The 20,952-nt window shown below is 35.7% G+C and overlaps 1 protein-coding gene and 1 pseudogene across 11 annotated transcripts in view; one reads left to right on the top strand and one right to left on the bottom strand.

Annotated features, from left to right (window-relative positions):
• BCAS3 (BCAS3 microtubule associated cell migration factor) overlaps positions 1 to 20,952 on the bottom strand; it is a 591,271-nt gene that overhangs the window by 474,262 nt on the left and 96,057 nt on the right. The gene's annotated exons all lie outside the window — the stretch shown is intronic.
• LOC144286193 (stress-induced-phosphoprotein 1 pseudogene) lies at positions 4,400 to 6,070 on the top strand (annotated as a pseudogene).

The raw sequence follows: 20,952 nt of genomic DNA, 5'->3' as shown, positions 1-20,952 counted from the left end.
CATTAGGAGGCAAAGGCATAATAAGTTTAAAATAAGTTTCTATTATTTGCACTTAAATACAAAGACAAGTTAGAAATATTCTACCTTCAAGGAGATTTTTAAATAATCCGCTGTCTTTAAAAAGGACAGAGAAAAAAGTTAGAATACAGGAAATACATGAAAAATAAATATAAGAGCAATTCAAATTATGGAAGAGATATTACAGGGAACAAGTGAAGTCTGCAGTTTATTTCATATATTCATATATTTTTTATATAATTTATATACATATGATAATTTATTGTCCACTAAAAACTATTCACAAATATAGCACTTAACATTTTACTAAGAAAAAAAATTTTTTTAATTTTAGTGTGTAGGGGAGGTCAACAAACTATGTCCCAAATCCAATTCCTACTGCTAGTTTCACTGGAACACAGCTACACCCATTTATTTATTTACTTATTTATTTATTTTAATTTTCTAAGGCTGAGTTCAGTAGTTGTCAGAGACCACATAATCCTAATCCACTAAGCTAAAAACATTTTGTATATGGTAAAAAAAACAAAACAAAACAAAAAACTTTACTGACACCTGATCTATTAGTTTTATATTCTAATGTAATTAAGCTGCTTTACACAGTATTTTGCAAGGGTCTTATATTATTTGTTTCAATCATTCTGGGGGAACTTGAGGTGAGCCTGAGTTCCTGAAATATAGGAACTGTACAATGATATATTCACCATTCTGATATTTAACATTTCCTCACTGTATTACTTTGCTTCTCTTATTTGGGAACTATGTAAATGTTCTCATTTTCTATTTTGCAAAGTTCCCATTTTATTTAGTTTTCTATCTATTCTCCCTTCTGTACCTTCGAATTTCTCCATCAATCCTGTGATAAATTTGTAGGGTTTTTTCCCCTCTATTTCTTCCCCTTCTATTATTTTACCCTGTCTTTCCTGAGTTCTTGTATTCCTGGTTTGAGTCTGGGTGGCTCATCGGTTTAGCGCCACCTTCAGCCCAGGACCTGATCCTGGAGACCCGGGATTGAGTCCCACGTCAGGCTCCCCGTATGGAGCCTGCTTCTCCCTATGCCAGTGTCTCTCTGCCTCTCTCTCTCTCTCTCTCTCTCTCTCTCTCTGTCTCTCATGAATAAATAAAATCCTTAAAAATATATAAAAAATAACTGTAGGGATCCCTGGGTGGCGCAGCGGTTTGGCACCTGCCTTTGGCCCAGGCGCAATCCTGGAGACCTGGGATCGAATCCCACGTCCAGCTCCCGGTGCATGGAGCCTGCTTCTCCCTCTGCCTGTGTCTCTGCCTCCCTCTCTCTCTCTCTCTCTGTGTGTGACTATCATAAATAAATAAAAATTAAAAAAATAATTGTAAAATATACACTTATCAACTGCACCATAGCAACATTATTCTACTGATTGTTTTTCACTTATCAATGACTTTTAACTAACTTAAGTTCTCCATTCATCCAATTCACATAAGTTTTTAACGATAAAGTTGTTCATAGTATTGTTCATTATCCTATAATGACCACAAGATCTGTAGTAATGCCCCTTCATACATTCTTGATATTGGCAATTTGTGTGTTCTGTTTGTCCTATCTGTCTCACTAAAGTGTTATCAATTAATGCTTTCAAAGAACTAGATTTTGGCTTAATTGATTTTCTCTGTTGTTTGTCCACTTTCTTTCCCTGGTTTCCATTTATTATTTTTATTATTTTCCTCCTTTTAACTTACTTCAGATAAATTTGCTCTTCTTTTTTAGATTCTTAAGGTGAAAGGTTTTAGACCTTTCTTCTTTCCAAATGTGAGCATTTAGTGCTATAAATATCCACCTAACCATGCTTTAGTTACATCCTAAATTTTTGACATCCTATGTTCCTTTAATCACTCAGTTCAAAATTGGTTTTACTTTTTCATGATTATGCTTGATCTGCAGTTCAATTTCTAAACATTGTGCAAATTTTCCGAAGAAATGTTTTTTGTTGATTTCTAATTTAATTGCAGCTTTTAGCCCTTTTTGATCATTGAAGCACTTTTTTATTAATATTTTTCTTTGTATGCAAAGGAGGAACCATTAACTCTCCATAGCTGTACATATAATAACCCTTTTCTCCTAACGAGGAGTCAGTGAGTGCTCCTATGTTTTTCATTTTTTGTCAAAGAAAGAAGTAAATACTTTAGAACTGTTAAATATATAAATAAAGTGAATAAATTTTAGAGTTCTGCATGGTAAAAAACAAAAAAAAAGACAACTGTGTTCTAAAACACAGCCTTGCTTTATAATCCAGCATATAATCAGTCTTGGTAAATGTTCTATGTGCACTTAAAGGTGTGGATATAGTATTCTATAATATTAGTTCAGTCATACTGATACTACAGTTTATGTCTTCCACATCCTTACTGATTTCCTATTTGTTACATCAGTTACCAATAGAGGAGTGTTAATCTCTAATTTTAATAGTTGATTTCTCTATTTCCCTTTCAGCTGTATTATTGCTTCATATATTTTGAAAATTTTTGTACTTTGAAACACATATTTGAATGGTAACTTTCTAAAATATTAACATATTCAAGAAAGAACATAGGTTTGCTAGTCATCTCCCCTGAATAAATAAATTATAGTGATCAGATACATTACAGAGATGTAATAAGATATTCCTTTGTAATATAGGCATAGGTAAGTTTAGAGGTAGAGGCAAAAGAATCTAAGACAATTCCAAACAGATTGGATTAAAGTTCTAGTGAAGTAAATAGGTGATGGAAATTAAAGAGTGCACTTGTGATGAGCACCAGGTGCTGTATGGAAATGTTAAATTATTTTATTGCACACCAAAACGAGTATTACACTGTATGTTAACTAACCTAAATTTAAATAAAATAGGTGTGGTAACCCACTAAATATGAAAGGACTTAAAGTTATGAATGTTTAGAATAGCTAGTTAGCCATCTTTGCTACATCCATTTATTACATACATCTACTAATAAAGAGTTTTACCATCTAAATCTAAACACTTCGGTTTTCCTCACATCTGCTAAAAAAAGGTAAGATTTTGACTAAATAAAAGGAAAACAAGGTTACTGCAATCATTTGAAAATAGAGCAAAATCCTCCAAGTCTCCAAAAAATTATCAAGTCTCAAACACAAAGTATAAGTTTGTAAACCTGTAAAAAATCTTCCCTAAATTTAAAATCTAGGGATCTGCCCCTCAACACATAACTCAACAATATCAGTAAGAATTAGAACATTTTAAAACTTCTCAACCGGTTTAGACTAATTAGGTACAAGTGAAACATTTTTTTCAAGTGAAACATATTTTAATTACTTTCCTATATAACCTAACCTAACATGAAATAGTATTTAACTATGTAAAGATTATAACTAAAACCCTAACACATAGGAAACGTTTTTTGTTGTTGTTGTTGTTGTTTTTTAAGATTTTATTTATTTGAGAGACAGCAAGTGAAAGGGAGAGAAAGAGAGAATCTGAAGCCAACTCTGTACTGAGCACAGAGCCCAATGTGGGGCTTGACCCCACAACTGCAAGATCATGACCGGAAGAGTCATGACACTTAACCGACTGAGCTACCCAGGTGCCCTGGAAACATTTTTTTTCAAAGCTATTACCATTATAGAAACTCTAAAAATGATATATAATTATTTACAATATACATGTGAGATATTTATAAATAACATTAATGCCACATTTCCAAGGACAACAGGAACAGAATTTAAAACATACAATTAGTTATTCTAACAAACAAGGAAAGTAACTGTCTACTAATTCTCCCAGAATATTTTCCATGGTTTTTTTTAATCATTTGGAGATATTTAAAAATTCTTTTTTTTTTCAAAGATTGTATTTATTCATTCATGACAGACATAGAGAGAGAGAGAGAGAGAGAGGGAGAAGCAGACTCCATGCAGGGAGCCCCATGCGGGACTTGATCCCAGGATTCCAGGATCGCACCCGGGGCCAAAGGCAGGTGCCAAACCGCTGAGCCACCTAGGGATCCCCAATATTTAAAAATTCTTAATGAAGGAATACAAACAAAGGCACTAAACAAAGTTAATGTTATCTGTATATTTCACAGACATATCAGCCCTTTCATGCAAAAGAACTGTAAGTTTCACAGAGACTATATCTTGCTTATTGTTGTATTTTGAACACAGTACTATTTATTAAAAGAATCAATTAGGAATTAAGAAAACTAATCAATGTTAACTACTTATTATCAATTAACTATTCTATATGATACTATAATGGCATATTTCATTATACATTTGTCCAAGCTCACAGAATGTATAACACCAGAAGTAAAACCTAAATGTAAAAGCTATGGACTTTAGGGTTGAGAATGCGGAGCAGACAGAGTCGATTCAACAGGGTTCCGGTGGACTATGGAGCAAGTAAATGAGCTGAAAGAGAAGGGCAATAGGGCTCTGAGTGCGGGCAACATCGATGACACACTGCAGTGCTACTCTGAGGCCATTAAGTTAGATCCCCAGAACCATGTGCTCTATAGCAATTGCTCCGCAGCGTACGCCAAGAAAGAGAACTACCAGAAGGCTTATGAGGATAGCTGCAAAACTGTGGACTTAAAGCTCGACTGGGGCAAGGGCTATTCGAGGAAGGCTACAGCCCTTGAGTTCTTAAACCGATTTCAAGAAGCCAAGTGAACCTACGAAGACGGTTTAAAACAAGCAAATAATCAATCCTCAGCTCAAAGAGGGCTTACAGAATATGGAGGCTCAGTTGGCAGAACAGAAATTCATGAACCCTTTCAACATGCCCAATCTGTGCCAGAATTGGAGAGTAATCCCAGGACAGGGACACTGCTCACTGATCCTACCTACCAGGAGCTGATAGAGCAACTACGAAACAAGCCATCTGACTTGGGCACGAAACTGCAAGATCCCTGGATCCTGACTACTCTGAGCGTCCTGCCGGGTGTGGATCTGGGTAGTATGGATGAGGAGGAAGTTGGAACACCTCCCCCAACTCCTCCTCCCAAGAAGGACACCAAGCCAGAGCCAATGGAAGAATATCTTCTAGAGAATAAGAAGCAGGTGCTGAAAGAGAAAGAGCTGGGGAACGAAGCCTACAAGAAGAAAGACTTTGACACAGCCTTGAAGCACTATGACAGAGCCAAGGACCTGAACCCCACCAACATGACTTACATGACCAATCAAGCAGCCATGTACTTCGAGAAGGGCGACTACAGTAAATGCTGGGAGCTTTGTGAGAAGGCCATCGAAGTGAGGCGAGAAAACCGAGAAGACTATTGACAGACTGCCAAAGCTTATGCTCAAATTGGCAACTCCTACTTCAAGGAAGAAAAGTACAAGGATGCCATCCATTTCTATAACAAGTCTTTGGCAGAGCACCGGACCCCAGATGTGCTCAAGAAATGCCAACAGGCAGAGAAAATTCTGAAGGAGCAAGAGCGGCTGGCTTACATAAACCCAGATCTGGCCTTGGAGGAGAAGAACAAAGGCAATGAATGTTTTCAGAAAGGGGACTATCCCCAGGCCATGAAGCATTATACAGAAGCCATCAAACGGAATCCAAAAGATGCCAAATTGTACAGCAATCGAGCTGCCTGCTATACCAAACTCCTGGAGTTTCAGCTGGCGCTCAAGGACTATGAGGAATGTATCCAGCTAGAGCCGGCCTTCTTCAAGGGGTACACCCGGAAAGCAGCTGCCCTGGAGGCAATGAAGGACTACACGAAAGCCATGGATGTCTACCAGAAGGCGTCAGATCTGGACTCCAACTGTAAGGAAGTGGCAGACGGTTACCAGCACTGTACAATGGCCCAGTACAACTGCCAAGATAGCCCCGAAGACATGAAGCGACAGGCCATGGCTGACCCTGAGGTGCAGCAGATAATGAGTGACCCGGCAATGCGGCTTATCCTGGAGCAGATGCAGAAGGACCCTCAGGCACTCAGCGAACACTTAAAGAATCCTGTAATAACACAGAAGATCCAGAAGCTGATGGATGTGGGTCTGATTGCAATTCGGTGATGACTTGCTCATCGTCTCCTTCCCTTCGCCCTCATGTGGAAAGAGGAGCTGGGACCGTTGCAAGCTGCACAGAGCAGAGGGGAGAGCAGGGGAAAGTGAACAACTTCTCTCTATATATTTATATAGACCTATGTGGAAGACACAGAGACTTGTACTCATGTTACTCGCACCACCACTGCCTCTGGGCCTTCCCAGCACATGCATGGTCTCTTCTGCCACCCCCCAGGTTCCCTGTTCCCTTCCCCAACTTCAGCCACTGTCTCAGCTGCTCTCCCATAGTTGGTTATTTTTTTATTTGGGGCAGTGGGCATGTATGGGGAGGGGGTGCTGTTCTTCCCTGACCTCAGGTCCCAATTGTCCTCATGTTAACTCCACATGTCCTTCTCCAATAAAACAAGCCAGTTGGGTGTGGTTATAAAAAATAAAAATAAAAATAAAAATAAAATAATAAAAATAATAAAAACTATGGACTTTAGGTAATTATGATGTGTCAATGTTGGTTCATCAAGTGAAACAAATGTACCACTCCAGTGGGGTGTTGATAATGGGGAAGTTATGCATATACGGGAAGGGTGTATATGAGAAATCTCTATACCTACCCTCAACTAAAATTTGCTGTGAACCTAAAACTGTTCTAAAAATAAAGTCTATTTTTTTAAAAAATTAAAGACTAAATAAATCAAGAGAGATACCTGGCAAAATTCCATTTCTAAAATAAAGATATGAAAATGTTTGACATTCTACCTTTTGTGAATCTTACTTTTCTAACAGTGAGTACCATGTCTGTGGCAGCTTTATAATTCTGATTACTGTGCATTTGATAAATACCAGCTATTGTTATAAAGACATTACATGTATTATTTAACTTTAACCATTATGATGATCAAGTGATGTAGGTAAAATTTTATAGAGGAAAGTTTTCTTTAAGCATTTATTTCATTCTTCAAAAACAATTTTTAGTATATTGAGCAATAAAAATAACATGGGAAATGTTGCTATCAACAGCAAAGATTTCAAATATAAAGTATTTAACATTATGGGGTGCTGATATTCATTTACTGGTTGATTAGAAAAGTGACTTATAGACAAAGAAGAGAACAAAGATAACAAAGATTGAAAGCTGCAATCTTGCTTTCATCAGTATGCTTCCAAAAACCCAAAAAGAAAACAAATTTAACCCTCCGGTATTCACATAGTAAATATTATAATTTATCATAATTATATGGTAACTTATACACTATTCTTGAAATTAATAGCTCAGGATATTAAAATCTCACTTTGTAATTACTTATGTAAAAATGATTTTTATTGATAATAGCAGAAATATTAACAAATTGTTTACTATTTTATAAATTTGGAAGGTATATTAATTTATGAGTCTATTAGAAACTTTAATTGTAACTCCCTATTTCTTTCCTTCCCATAGACATTTTCCTCTAAATTAAAGGAAACCATTGATGAAAGGACACAGAAGAAAAAAAAAAAAAAAAAAAAAGTTAAAAATTAAATTTTTATTTAACAATTAAGAAATACATCATAAATGAGTTCCCTGAAAAACATATACAGTTAATTCTGAGTCATAATATTATAATGAAACTTTGAGTAGTAACTAAAGACTGTATCAAGGAAAATGTCTTGTTTAGGATAGAGGCAATAATGCTCCAACAAAACAAAGCAAAATCTTGCTTGAATTTATCTCCCTAATAAGCAAGTTAAATTACAACTGCTTATCTGTTATGATAAACAAAGTATATACAGAATCATGTGGCATATCAACAGATATGTATAACCACAGCTTAACTGAGAAACATGGGATACTTGAAATAAGAGCAGTAAAGTCTGGCTCAATTCACAAAAAGATGTTAATTACACTAGCTTCTGCCAACCCAGCACAGAGGCCAAATACACTACACTGTGTAAAAGCATATCTGCTTTTATTATGCTTTGGTTACCCTAAGACTTTATCAATGTGCATGGAATCAATACAAACCAACATATTAAACATGTCCAGGAAGCCAACAAATCACATAATTTGAGACATCTTGAGAAATGTAGGAAAACTAAAGTTAATAGATTATATGAAATCTACTTCTCAAAAATCAAAGAATATGAAAATGTACTGACATGTTTTAGAAAAGAATATGTGTAAAATCTATTACTTCCGTGTTTTCCCTTCTCAATACTTAAAATGATAACAAAAATCTGAGCATTTTTATTTTTTAGAGGAAAACTAAATATGTTCTAAATCTAATCTAATTTGACTTACCAAAGTTCAAGAAAATCATTATTTGTACACCACAGAATGTGTTTGTTGTTTTGTTTTTTTTTCCACAGAATGTGTTTGAAAGTTGGACGGAATATTTATACTCAGTTTTACTAAATGTTTTTATATTCCATAGTATGTAATAAAGCCACATCGTTGTCATTTCTTTTTCCTGAGGTATCAGATTTAGGTAAAAAGCAGATGAGACTTTAAATATGTCTCATAATAATATGCAGAGTTACTTTATAATTAAGTATAAATTAATTTGCAACAACACTAAATGCCTAAAGATACAGACATGGTTAAAACATAAATGGTCTTCCAGTTTTCATAGTTTTATTATGTAAAAGATTAAAAGTAAAAGATTACTTTTATAGTATAGTTAGAAGAAAAATGTTTTTCTTACTTGACTGTCTTTACAAAGATAGGTGGAATGGGGAGAATCAAGAGGAATCAAACAACAAAGCAAAAGTTGTGAAATATAACATTATATCCAATGTGGTTAATCATACTTTCAAAACAATATAATAAAGTGAAAATGTATAATTGCCTTCCACTAATTAAAAAGTCTTTACAAACATGTACTGAGCAAAGTAAAAATAAATTATTTGCAACGTACTTTTGAAACTCGTAATCCAAAAAACTAACCCTCATTCACAATTCACAAATAAAACTATATGAATGGTAACAGATGCAGTGCAAAGCTATACAATATGCAAAATACTAAGGCTATACTGGAGCAACTGTAACCACAGCTTAACCACAGCAAGAGGTGAATCTGCGACACAGCCTTATAAGAAATTTTAGATTATGAGGAATAAAAATTATCTTTATTGCCCAGGATCAAGAAAACTAGTAGCATACCACCTTTATAAATTAAAGCTATTTCTATACAATATCTAACTAAAAGATGGCCAAAATAAATTTCTACTCAAGTAAAACCCTGAATTTATTTGCATTATAAAATAACAGTGCAATTAGTGTTTTTCAAGAATTATCTACAAGGTATTTTAGATTAGTAAAGGGCTGGAGCTGGAGATACAAGTTAGCACAGATGTTCATAATTGAAATCTGGATTGTCTCAGAACATATAAAATGCAAGGTCAGTGTATTTATCCTATATATAGTATAGAAACACTGATTTTAAAAGCAAAGGATGAAAAGCAGGTGGTTTTCACAAAACTTACTCTTTTCACTTCAAAAATATGTACAAGAAGCCAGAAATTGTATGACAGATAAATGGAATGATGTAAAGGTTCAGAAAAAAATAAAAAGAAATGTCTCAAAGGTTCTAGTCCCAGTCAGATGGAAAGTTAAAAAGGGAAACTGGAAATTCCCATTTGACTTCCAGGATTAAGCAATTTAATAGTTATCAGTTCGATGGTACGAAAGTGGTTAGAATTCATTTTGAAAAGCATAGTTCAAGATCCAAATTCTCCTAAGAAATGGGCAGAATGTTTTTTCTCACTTATCAAAAGTAACTTCTAAAAAATAATAACTTCTTTACATTTGAACCTAGATTTTAAAATAAAGGAGAAACTTAAAAAAAAAAAAAAGCCTACCTCGGGCAAGCCTCAGTTCACTGGATCTATGTCACATTGATTTATAACAGTTATTTCTTAGAGGGAAAAAAAGCACACACAGATGCAAACAATTACTCTATTTTTGTAGGCAACAAGTGAGGTGGGTGGTAACTGAGAAATTTTTTTAAAATCCTGTCACAATATTCTGCTTTTTCTTAAGAAACCCTCCTCACACAACAAACGTTTGCCACATCAGAGAATTTCCAGGGCCTGAAGCACCACTTTGATTCCAGACCGCTGCAGGCATTAGCAGGAGGTAATTAGGGTAAAAAGTTCAGCCACAGTTCCATGTCTAGAGTCCTGCCAGAAATAAATTTCCTCTCTATTCACTGGTTTCTACTGTACCCTCCCTAAGAATCATATTGAAAACATATTTATCTTTGTAGAGTTTGTTCCTCTTCTAATTAACATTACAGCGTTTAGTGTTTAATAATTTAAAGCGGCCCCAAACGCAGCAGTCCAGTCTGTAAGAGTGGAGGGGCGCATTACCATCTTTCCTATAGCACTGCTTCGTTTGACAAGTGACTAGCAGAAGTATGCACTACAGCTTTTTTGATCAAGCTCTCCGGTCGTCAGAAACTTCACTTCTATTTCCTTGTTTGAGAAAGGTGCATGGACAAATTGACAAGCAGATGCATTCAGAATGTGCTCTTGAAATGTTTCAACAAAATGAAAAAGATTCTAAGAAAACAAGGTTTAAGACAAAATAGGAAATGTGATTTTACAACACACAAATTCATTATATTTCATTGTTTCCACAGGGACAAACAGTAACTGTTAACCTTTGAGTAAGTGATAGAATTTAAATACACCAATATTTATACCACTTACAGCACTTCCAGGTTTCAGAAGTATTAATAATAACTCCAAAGGGGCACTCAAAAGTCCTGGCTCTCGTGGGGCATCTCTATCTGCACCCCTCTCCACAAGCACAAGCACCCACACCCAAGCAGGAGGCACTAATGAGTAAGCCAGTTATCTCACACTAACTGCCTGGGCCTTTTTTAGTGTGTCTGGGAAACAAAATGTTAATAAAGTCACTTGAATGCCAAGAAAAGCCACTTGTTATAACAATTGTGTCTAACAAAGGATAAAATCAGTTAACATTAAAATATAATACACTGAAAAGACTTTAAAACAACAAAAACAACTAAATCTTGCCTCTGGGATGTTATACCGATTGTGACAACCACTTTAATGAGGCCAGAAAGCTTATTTTTAAATAAGAATAATCTATTTATAAAACAATATTTCAGGTCGTTTGTAATTTTTTTCAAGTTTTTCAGCAAAGTATTAATCCAAAAGGAGTTTTTTTCCCCCACGTTTTTAAATCCCCTTCAAAGTATCCTGAGTTACGACTAACAGCTTTACACTTATAAATAAGAAAACTGTGGCATTCTGTACACTCTTGCACAGAATATGAAACCCAGGATTTTAAAGCCTAACTTTTGATTTAGCAATCCAACTCCTAGGTACATATGCCAAACAGAAATGTACAGCAAATAATGTATATACGGTAGACACAAATGTTCACCTCTATTCACTATAGGCCAAGCATCAAATTACCTAAATGTCCATCAAGAACACATAACACTGCCCTGTCCAACATTATCTAACCACATGATCCAGTATTTTTTACATATCTCTTATCACTATACTTTACACTTTACTTATTTTCTTTCTATGCTACAATGCCAGCTCAATTGGTGTGTAGATTTTTGTCTCCTTAGAAGCAAGTTTCTCAACCTTGGCCCTATTTATTGACAAAGGCTGAATAATTCCTTATTGTCAGGGGCTGATCTCTACATAATAGGATGTTTAGCAGCATCCTTGACTCTACCACCTATATACAACTAGCTCCTCCCCACCTCAAGGTGTAATAATCAAAAATGTCCCCAGGCACTGCCATGTGTCCAGGAATCAAAATCACCACCTCTTTCTCCCCTCAGTTCAAAACTATTGCCCTGGATTACTATTGATTTCCCAGATATTGCAAGAGTAACTGAAACAATATTAAAAGAATATAGAGGTACCTGGATGGCTCAGGCAAGTCTGACTCTTGGTTTTGGCTCAGGTCATGATCTCATGGGTTGTGAGATGGAGACCCTCGTTGGGCTCCATGCACAACAGGAAGTCTGCTGGGGGATTCTCTCCCTCTCCCTCTGTCCCTTACCACCCTCATGCTCTCTCTCTAAAATAAATAAATCTTTAAAAAAAAAGAATATAATGTTCCCTTTTAGAATAAAAGGGGAAAAAACATTAAAATGAAGCATTTCTTTGAAAATAGCAGCATAAGTAATCTATAGCAAACATTTTTATGGTAAGCATTTTTAAATCATACACACACAAGATACGATTTACCCAGAAGCAAATAAAGATGCCTCACATCTCACTGAAGTGTATAGTGATTTATTGTCGATCACATCAACATAGCTCTTGATTAAAACACATTTAAGTCTTAGTTAATACAAATTATCTTTCTCAAATCCCAACACTTGGATTCAAGAAAATCATCAAGAAACACAACCAGTGACATTTAAAGGGATTTTATTTTAGCTAAATACCATATAGCTACATCAACAAAATTTTTTCTCCAAAATTATGGAATAATACTTGATTTGGAAACTGTCGTGGTTCTTCATAATGAATTACTCAATTTTCATCATCAATTTAGTCTTTAGGACAAGCACAACAGAACAGTGATCTCTTGATAGGGCTTATTCACTGTGCACATGCCCTGTTCCACCAGAAAGAGACTAAGCATGCCCTAATGGAATTCCACAAAGTCAGAATCTATGCAGATGTTCTTTCTCTTTTGGTTTTCCTTTAATTTGCAAATCTTGTAATCTAAGCCTGAAGCTGACCGAACCAACATTTAAACCAGTATAGCAATATCAGCCAAAAACTCAATCTGTTTTCTATTTATATGTCAAGACTGCATCCTTTTGGTGGCTGAAAAAATTTTGTTTTGAAATGATTACACAGAGAAACTGCAAGGCCTTTAGTAGTTTTATGAACTTGTCCTAGATGGAAAGCTTTTCTTTTAAAAGGCCTTTGGTTTCAAATGTAGAGCAGAAGAAAAAACAACTTTGAATTAAAAACTCCTACCTTTATGTTTTTAGCTATATACTAAAGTCATCCAAAACTACATGACAGCAAAGTATCTCCCCCAAAAAGACCCCAATGATACTCAGAGACTTATTACATTAAAATGTACTTCTTCAACTCCCTTCCTACTGGGAGGGGCAGCAAAGATGCATTATAAAAGGGCATAAGAAAATTACTGTGGGTGATGGATATGCTCATTACTTTGGAGTACTGGTTTCATGGGTGCATACATATGTCAAAATTTATCATACAATACACTTTAAATATGTGATTTGTTGTATTTCAGTTTTACCTTATAAAGACATAAAGATATAAACATAGCATGAGTTTCTTTGGGGAATATAAACAAATAACCATTTTCCAATGAAAGTAAGTGGCTCCTGTTCATCAGAGATATACAGTACTGGACTGACATGAGACTGACAAACCTGTAGCACAAGAACTGGATAAACTGGGCAGAGTCTCATTTCTCCAGTAGTCACACAAGCAAAGCTTCCCCAAAACACTACATATATACATCCATGCATTCATACATACATACATCTGTTCTTCGTATATATGTATATATGAAAAGAAATTCCTGGTAGAGTATTCCTTGGCTATCCTTCATATCTTTCTGAACCAAAGGTACACCTAATATGAACCTGCCACTATACTAAATTCTTGAAAACATGATCTCATTTAATCCTCACAGGAACCAAGCACAGTAGTTGCATATCAGCACCACTTAACAAATAAGAAATTGAGCCTGAGAATTGTGAATAATTTACTAGTTTATGCAGCTAAATTCAAATCTGTATGACTCCAAAACCTTTGTTGTTTTCAATATTCTACACTTCTTAACATGAATTCTTAGAGTATCAGTGAATATAACAGCACCAACCTTAGCATAAATGCTTACGGAAAGAAAATGAAAACCAGATCCATTAAACATAAATATCACAATAGGTAAAGTTCTTGTTAGATTCACATTAAAAATGCTGCCACTGAAGGCTCAATGTCATCCAGAATATCATAGTCAAGGTTTGCCTGAAGGCTTCTTTCTTCAACTACACATTATAGACTACTATCCTCTGGCAATCTTTCCTTACACTACATTTCCAGGAACTCTGTAAATATTCCCGGCTAACAGCTCAGGAGAGATGAATCTATAGATCTGTACATGTAACAAGAAACTGTAATAATGGTTTTCCACAAAGAGGTCATCAGAAATCCAAATGTATACCTGTAGCCCAAAATAAGGTGAGAGCAATACAATTCAATAAAAAGATAAAATGAGCTACATATGTAACATTAAATTTTCTAGTAGCTACATTAAACAAAAGTATAAATAAACAGGTGAAATTAATTTTAATATATTTTAACATAATATATCCACAATATTAGCATTTCAATTGGCACCAACCATGTTTAAATTGCTCAGAGCCAAATCTGCTTGAATAGCACAAGAGAATTTCTAGTGAGCAAATACTTAAGTATACAGATCCTAAAGTAAAGTAGTAACACATAAAACACATCTAAGAAAAGAGAACATTCTTTCAACCACTTGTAATGATGGGATTTCAATATTCACTTTCTGAATAAAGGCTCAAAACCTGGTAAGGGTTCGTGCTCCAAGGACTTTTATTAAGATCAAGGAGACCCACATGACAAGAATTAAACACAGCTCTTGGAAAATCTACCTCTCTGCAGCACTGCTACATGAAACATACACTGTAGTAAAATGGCAGGTGAGATGGTCCCATTTTGATAAAATTTGTGGCTAATTTTTGTTCTCAAGTTTAGAATCAGATAGTATAGGAAACAAACTTTTCACAAATCCTTTCTTCTTTGCCTTACCATCATTCTCTGACACAAAATCTTACAAAGCTAAACATGAGATCCTTACATTTGGTGAAAGCACATGATGGCCTATCTTTTTATTTATGACCAATATTTTAAAATATGTATTTTTAAAGAGATTTTATTTATTTATTCGTGAGAGACACACAGAGAGAGGCAGAGACATGGGCAGAGGGAGAAGCAGGCTCTCTGCAGGGAGCCTAATGTGGGCCTCGATCCCAGGACCCCAGGATCATGACCTGAGCCAACCACTGAGCCACCCAGCAGTCCCTAAAATATGTATATTAGTGGAATATGTACACAATGAGATAATGTGCATGAGATAGCACTAATAATCATTGTTAAATGAAAACATAGCATAAAATATTAACAAAAGGCAAAACGACCAAGGTACAGATAAGAACAATACAACTCAAATATTTTTACAAATGTATTTGCATGTGTATATATGGCCATCTAACTCTCAAATCTCCAAATACCTTTAAAAAATAATATATAAAAAAATAATAATATATATCAAGGATGCCTGCCTGGGTGGCTCAGTGGTTGAGCAGAATCTGCCTTCAGCTCAGGGCGTGACCCTGGGGTTCCAGGATGGAGTCCCGCCATCAGGCTCCCCACAGGGAGCCTGCTTCTCCCTCTGCCTGTGTCTCTGCCTCTCTGTGTCTCTCATGAATAAATAAATCTTTAAAACATATATAGATACACATATCTACATATATCTCAACAAGCAAAGCAAATGAAATTGCCCCTAAATTGCACTATAGCATAATTAAGAAGAGAAAAACCAACAAATTTAAATAACATTTACATAGGGGAATCAGAAATATTCTAAATTGGCAGAGCCTTCTGAACTGGCTAGAACTGAGCACGGATTACTTGAAAAACAAGTAGAGAGAGCAATGGCCCTATAAGTGGCAGAGCATAGATAAAATCACCTAGGATTTACTCCCAGATACAATGAGTCTCATTTAAGTGGGGAATTGCTAAAAACAGGTCTCAGATCAGTGGGATCAAAGTGTTGACAACTAATAAATCAAAAAAAGAGGGCTGAGAACAAGTGCAGGACCAGAGATGCCAGCCAGAAAGAAAGCATCAGAGAGGAATCACAACAGATATGGTATGTGTCCTCAGGAACTTAATGGGAAAGGAAAGATGGAAGAAAGCAGCTGAAGGTAAAGGTCTTGTCAGAAAACCAGGAGGACTGAAGCCATAGCCTCAAGGTACCATTTATTAAAGAATCCCTATAGTACACCTTATCTACAGAAAAAGACACACTCCCACTAGGAAATCAGATAAAGCACCTGACCCCTCCAATCACAACCCTTAATCTCTATAAAACTGATTGTTAGGGGTGCCTGGGTGGCTCAGTGGTTGAGCATCTGCCTTCGGCTAGGTGTGGTCCCCAAGTATCAGGATCGAATCCCACAAAGGGCTCCCCTCAAGGAGCCTGCTTCTCCCTCTGCCTATGTCTCTGCCTGTCTTTCTGTGTCTCTCTTAAATAAATAAATATTTAAAAAATTTTTAAAACACTGATTGTTTAAAGCTGCCCCAGAAAAAAACATATTGAGTTTATCATGAATAAAAAAAGGAATAATAACATTCACACTAAACTACTAAAAGAAAAAAACAGGATTATATAATAATGAAAATATCCCCCCCAAATCCCACAAAATAGAAAACTATGAGTACAAGATAACTACCCAAGCCTGCATGCCTCACTTAGTGACTTTAATTTGTTCCTGAAAACTCTACAACTAAATGAAAAGGGATTAAATGGAAAATAAATCCCATTACTTTTAATGGGAAAAGCTATTATGAGTTTTCTTCCAATACATATTTTCACAGAGACAGGAAAAGATATTAATCAAATACTAAAAATGGGTTTACCTGATAAACATTACTCTGAAAGTAAATAGAGATTATACTTTAATTATGAAATAATGAAAGGTTATCATACTAGTCAAAATAGAAAGACTTATATATAAGTAGGTTGTTGACAAAGAAGGGTATCAGAAAGTCATTTCTTTGAAAGTGAATAATCTCCTTTCAGGTGATCTACTTTCAGGTGGACATTCAATATCAAAATCAGTTATGTTTGGTGAGAATTATCTTTTTCCTCATATAATGATACTAAAAATTTTTTTAAAGCTTGACATAGCCATAAAAGAGGAATCTGTGTTAAGAAAAAAAAAAAAAAAAAAACACACCACCCAAAGTGGAAGCTTGACTGACTGACTTCCCACAGTTTGTCTCCATTTAATATATCACATACATTTTGTTTCTCAAGTATCAGGACTACTTCTCACGGCATGATGTAATATCTTAGAATATATAGCCAAGTCAATCATTAGCTAACTCTCAAGAAAATACCCCTTTTAGGGGGCACCTGGGTGGCTCAGTGGTTGAGCATCTGCCTTTGGCTCAGGAAGTGATCCCAGGGTCCTGGGATCAAGTCCCACATCAGACTCTCCAGGGAGAGCCTGCTTCTTCCTCTGTCTATGTCTCTGCCTCTCTCTGTGTGTCTCTCATGAATAAATAAATAAATAAAATCTTTTTAAAAATACCCTTTTAAAAATTATATTTCCATTTTTAATCCTTTTTGCAAGAAAAGCCATCTTTTGCTTAATGATTTAAGCTTTTCCTGTGCTTCTCTTTTATCTACACCATTCTCCTCACCAATTTTTCAACCTTTTTAGATTCACAAATCCCTTGCTCTCAAATCACACATTAAAATAAAATTACAGCACAGAAAAACTGATGAGGACAAAATAAAAGCTAAAATCAAGAGTGTTTCCACACCAGCATGGCTGGCAGGAACCAAGTCCCCCAGAGTCACCTGCTGAGAGCACATGTCTAAATAGTGAGTATAACTGGGGTGGCCTAGAACCTGGTGACAACAGTGCTGGTACCACAGGAGACTGGTGCCCAGCTGATACTGAAACCTATGGGGCAATGACAACTGGGAGGATCTGGAGTCTGAGAGCCGGCAAGCAAAGGCTGAACTGACCTGGAAGCAGTGTAAGAAACATCGGTGGAAAATGGAGGCCAAACTGAAAAGAACGCAGCCAAGGGCACCATGAAACTGGGAACCGGAATCTACACTGAACCGCCAGTGTTAGCACTTCCAGCCGCAGAGAATAGGCCCCAGGGATGTGTTTATTAAGCCAACTATGCGAGCCCAGCTGGCCCAACCAGGTAGATCTCACACATACATAGTTGTCGCCACCATAAATTCTATTTAAGGAAAGAAAAAAAGAGAGAGAGAGAGAGAGAGGGAAGGAAGGAAGGAAGGAAGGAAGGAAGGAAGGAAGGAAGGAGGGAGAAAATATTATACTCAAACATATGGAAGCAGTGGCTGTAAACAGACAAAAGTTAAGAAGGTGCCATCACATCATCCTTCTCACTAGGGATATACATAGATGATTAATATGGTTCATGTACCTATGGCTGCCTGACAAACCACCAGAAATCATACTGCTTTTGACCAATAACTGCTTTATTTCCCATGATTCTGTGGATTGGGTAGGTGGTGGCTTTGCTATTCTTTCCTGGGCTCATATTCCACCTTCTGAATTGGCTGCATGTTGGACTCAGTTGGGAAAGTGAGGATGGTTAAGCATCTCTTTCTATGTGGACTTTCGCCCTCATATAATGTTGCTGATGGTGACTTAACATAGGGGACCCAGAAGATGAATATCTATCAGGCATGTGATTGTGGTATGTTTCCTGATAGAGTAATTAACGCAAGTCCCACAAACAAGCTTATATTCAAGTGAAAAGAATGAAATCTTGCCATTTGCAATGAGGTGGATGGAATGAGAGCATATTATGCTAAATGAAGTAAGTCCCTCAGAGAAAGGCAAATGCCATATGATTTCACTAATATGTGGATTTTAAGAAACAAAACAGATGAACATAGGGGAAGGGAAGGAAAAATCAAATAAGATAAAGGCAGAGAGGAATGAAAACCATAAGAGACTCTTAAATACAGGGAACAAACTGAGGGTTGCTGGAGAGGAGGTGGGGGGGGGTGAGGTAACTGGATGATGGGCATTGATGTAATAAGCACTGGGTGATGTAATGAGCAACTGATGAATCACTAAGCTTCACCCTTGAAGCTAATACTATACTATATGTGAGCTAACTGGAATTTAAATAAAAGCTTGAATGGAAAGAAAAAAAAAAGATTCAAGTAGGAAGGCCCTACACAAGAACATTGAGAGATGTGACTGGGAAGTTTCATTCAATGAAAGACATTACTGTAATAACTGATAGTAGTGTATGTTTCAAAGTTATTTGATACAATATTCTGACTAGAAACTATTGTTTTGATTAAGCTACAGTGGTAGCTTCACTTGAAAACACATGTACAAATATTACACTTGGAGCACCTGGGTGGCTCAGTGGTTGAGCCTCTGCTTTTAGCTCAGGTCATAGTCCCAGGGTCCTGAGATTGAGTCCCACAGGGAGCCTGCTTCTCCCTTTCCCTAAGTCTCTGCCTCTCTATGTCTCTCATGAATAAATAAATAAATAAATCTCTAAAAAATATTACTCTTAATTTATATTTAATTACTATGTGTTGTGTGAAAGTTCCACTATACCAAGAAGAAAAAGAAAGGTGTAACATATGGCTTTTCAAGAACCATTATATATAGTAAGTCAATACTGCTTATTGCTTACAATACAATAATGTTTATTTCGCAATTACAGATTTGCGATACAAATTTTTGTATTTGTACAATAGGATAAGCAATTACAGATTTGAAACAACACTATAAATCAGTAAGTCACAAATTCAGAATGGTCAAATAATAAGATATGAAAGAAGAGTTAACTAAATTGAAAATTGAGAATTTTTTTCAAATTGTTAATGTGCGGGGGCACCTGAGTGGCTCAGTGTGTAAGCATCCAACTCTTGATTTCAGCTTAGGTCATGATCTCAGGGTCCTGAGATCAAGCCCCGCATTAAACTCCATGCTCATTGTGTATTCTGCTTGAGATTCTATGTCTCTCTCCCCCTCTGCCCCTTTCCCTACTTAGTCTTAGAAGTAACTTAGAATAGCCAAAATTTCCTGGAGTGTCTAAAAATAAAAAGACAATAAAACCAAATGTTGGTAAGGAAGCAGAACTCAAAATCTCATACACTGCTGGTAGGATTGTAAAAATAGGACAACCGCTTTGAAAAACATACTCCTACCATATGATTCAGCCACTCTACTCATAGGTATTGAGTACTGGTCCAAAAGAAAAGAAAGTATATGTTTATACAAATACTTTAAAATTATGTTCATAGCAGCACTATTTGTAAAAGCCAAAACCTAGAAACAATTGAAATATCCAACAGGTGAGTAGATAATCAATATTCATGATATGATACTAGTCAGCAATAAAAATGAATGAACAAAATGAATGAACTATTCATAAATGCAACGACATGGATAAATCTCAAAAGAAATATGCAATATAATAGAAGCCTGACCAAAGATGCTGTATGATTCCATCTATATAAAACTCTAGAAAATGCAAACTAACCTATTGTGATAGAAAGTAAAAAAAAAAAAAAGAAAGTAGATCAGTAGTCATCTGAGGAAAAGGAGCTGGTAGGGAAGGGACTCAAGGGATCTTTTGGAAGTGATAAATATGTTCCTTATCTTGTTTGTGGTGATAGTTTCACAGGTGTATACATATGTCAAATATAAAATCGTACACTTTAAATATAGTTTATGTCAATTATACTTCAATAAAGTCATTAAAAGTGTGTACACAGGTTTTTTGCTACAATTTGTGATTCTAAATGTGGAGTAATGTCAATATATCAAGGAAGCTGTGTCAATAAAATTGACAGCATTTTAATTTTTTGTGCTAAAACATAACAGCAATTGAATACAAAGTACACTAGCTCAACTGAATGCAGAAAACCAGGAGGAATCAAGTTCTTTGTGGCTTAATTTGACGATGTGCTCAGGCTACAATGTACTTAGAACTTGTTTCTATATGGTCTTTGTCCATTTTGCTCTTTTCTCCCTAACAACTTTCTCAAGTCTTCCTTACACCCCCATTCCAACAAAGTACCTTCACCTTCCTTTTTAGGAATGTTGCATAATTCCTTCCTTTTTTTAGTATTA

The sequence above is a fragment of the Canis aureus genome, chromosome 16, assembly GCF_053574225.1.
Source record: "Canis aureus isolate CA01 chromosome 16, VMU_Caureus_v.1.0, whole genome shotgun sequence".
Lineage (NCBI taxonomy): Eukaryota > Metazoa > Chordata > Mammalia > Carnivora > Canidae > Canis > Canis aureus.
This window is presented reverse-complemented; position numbering and strand designations above follow the sequence as displayed.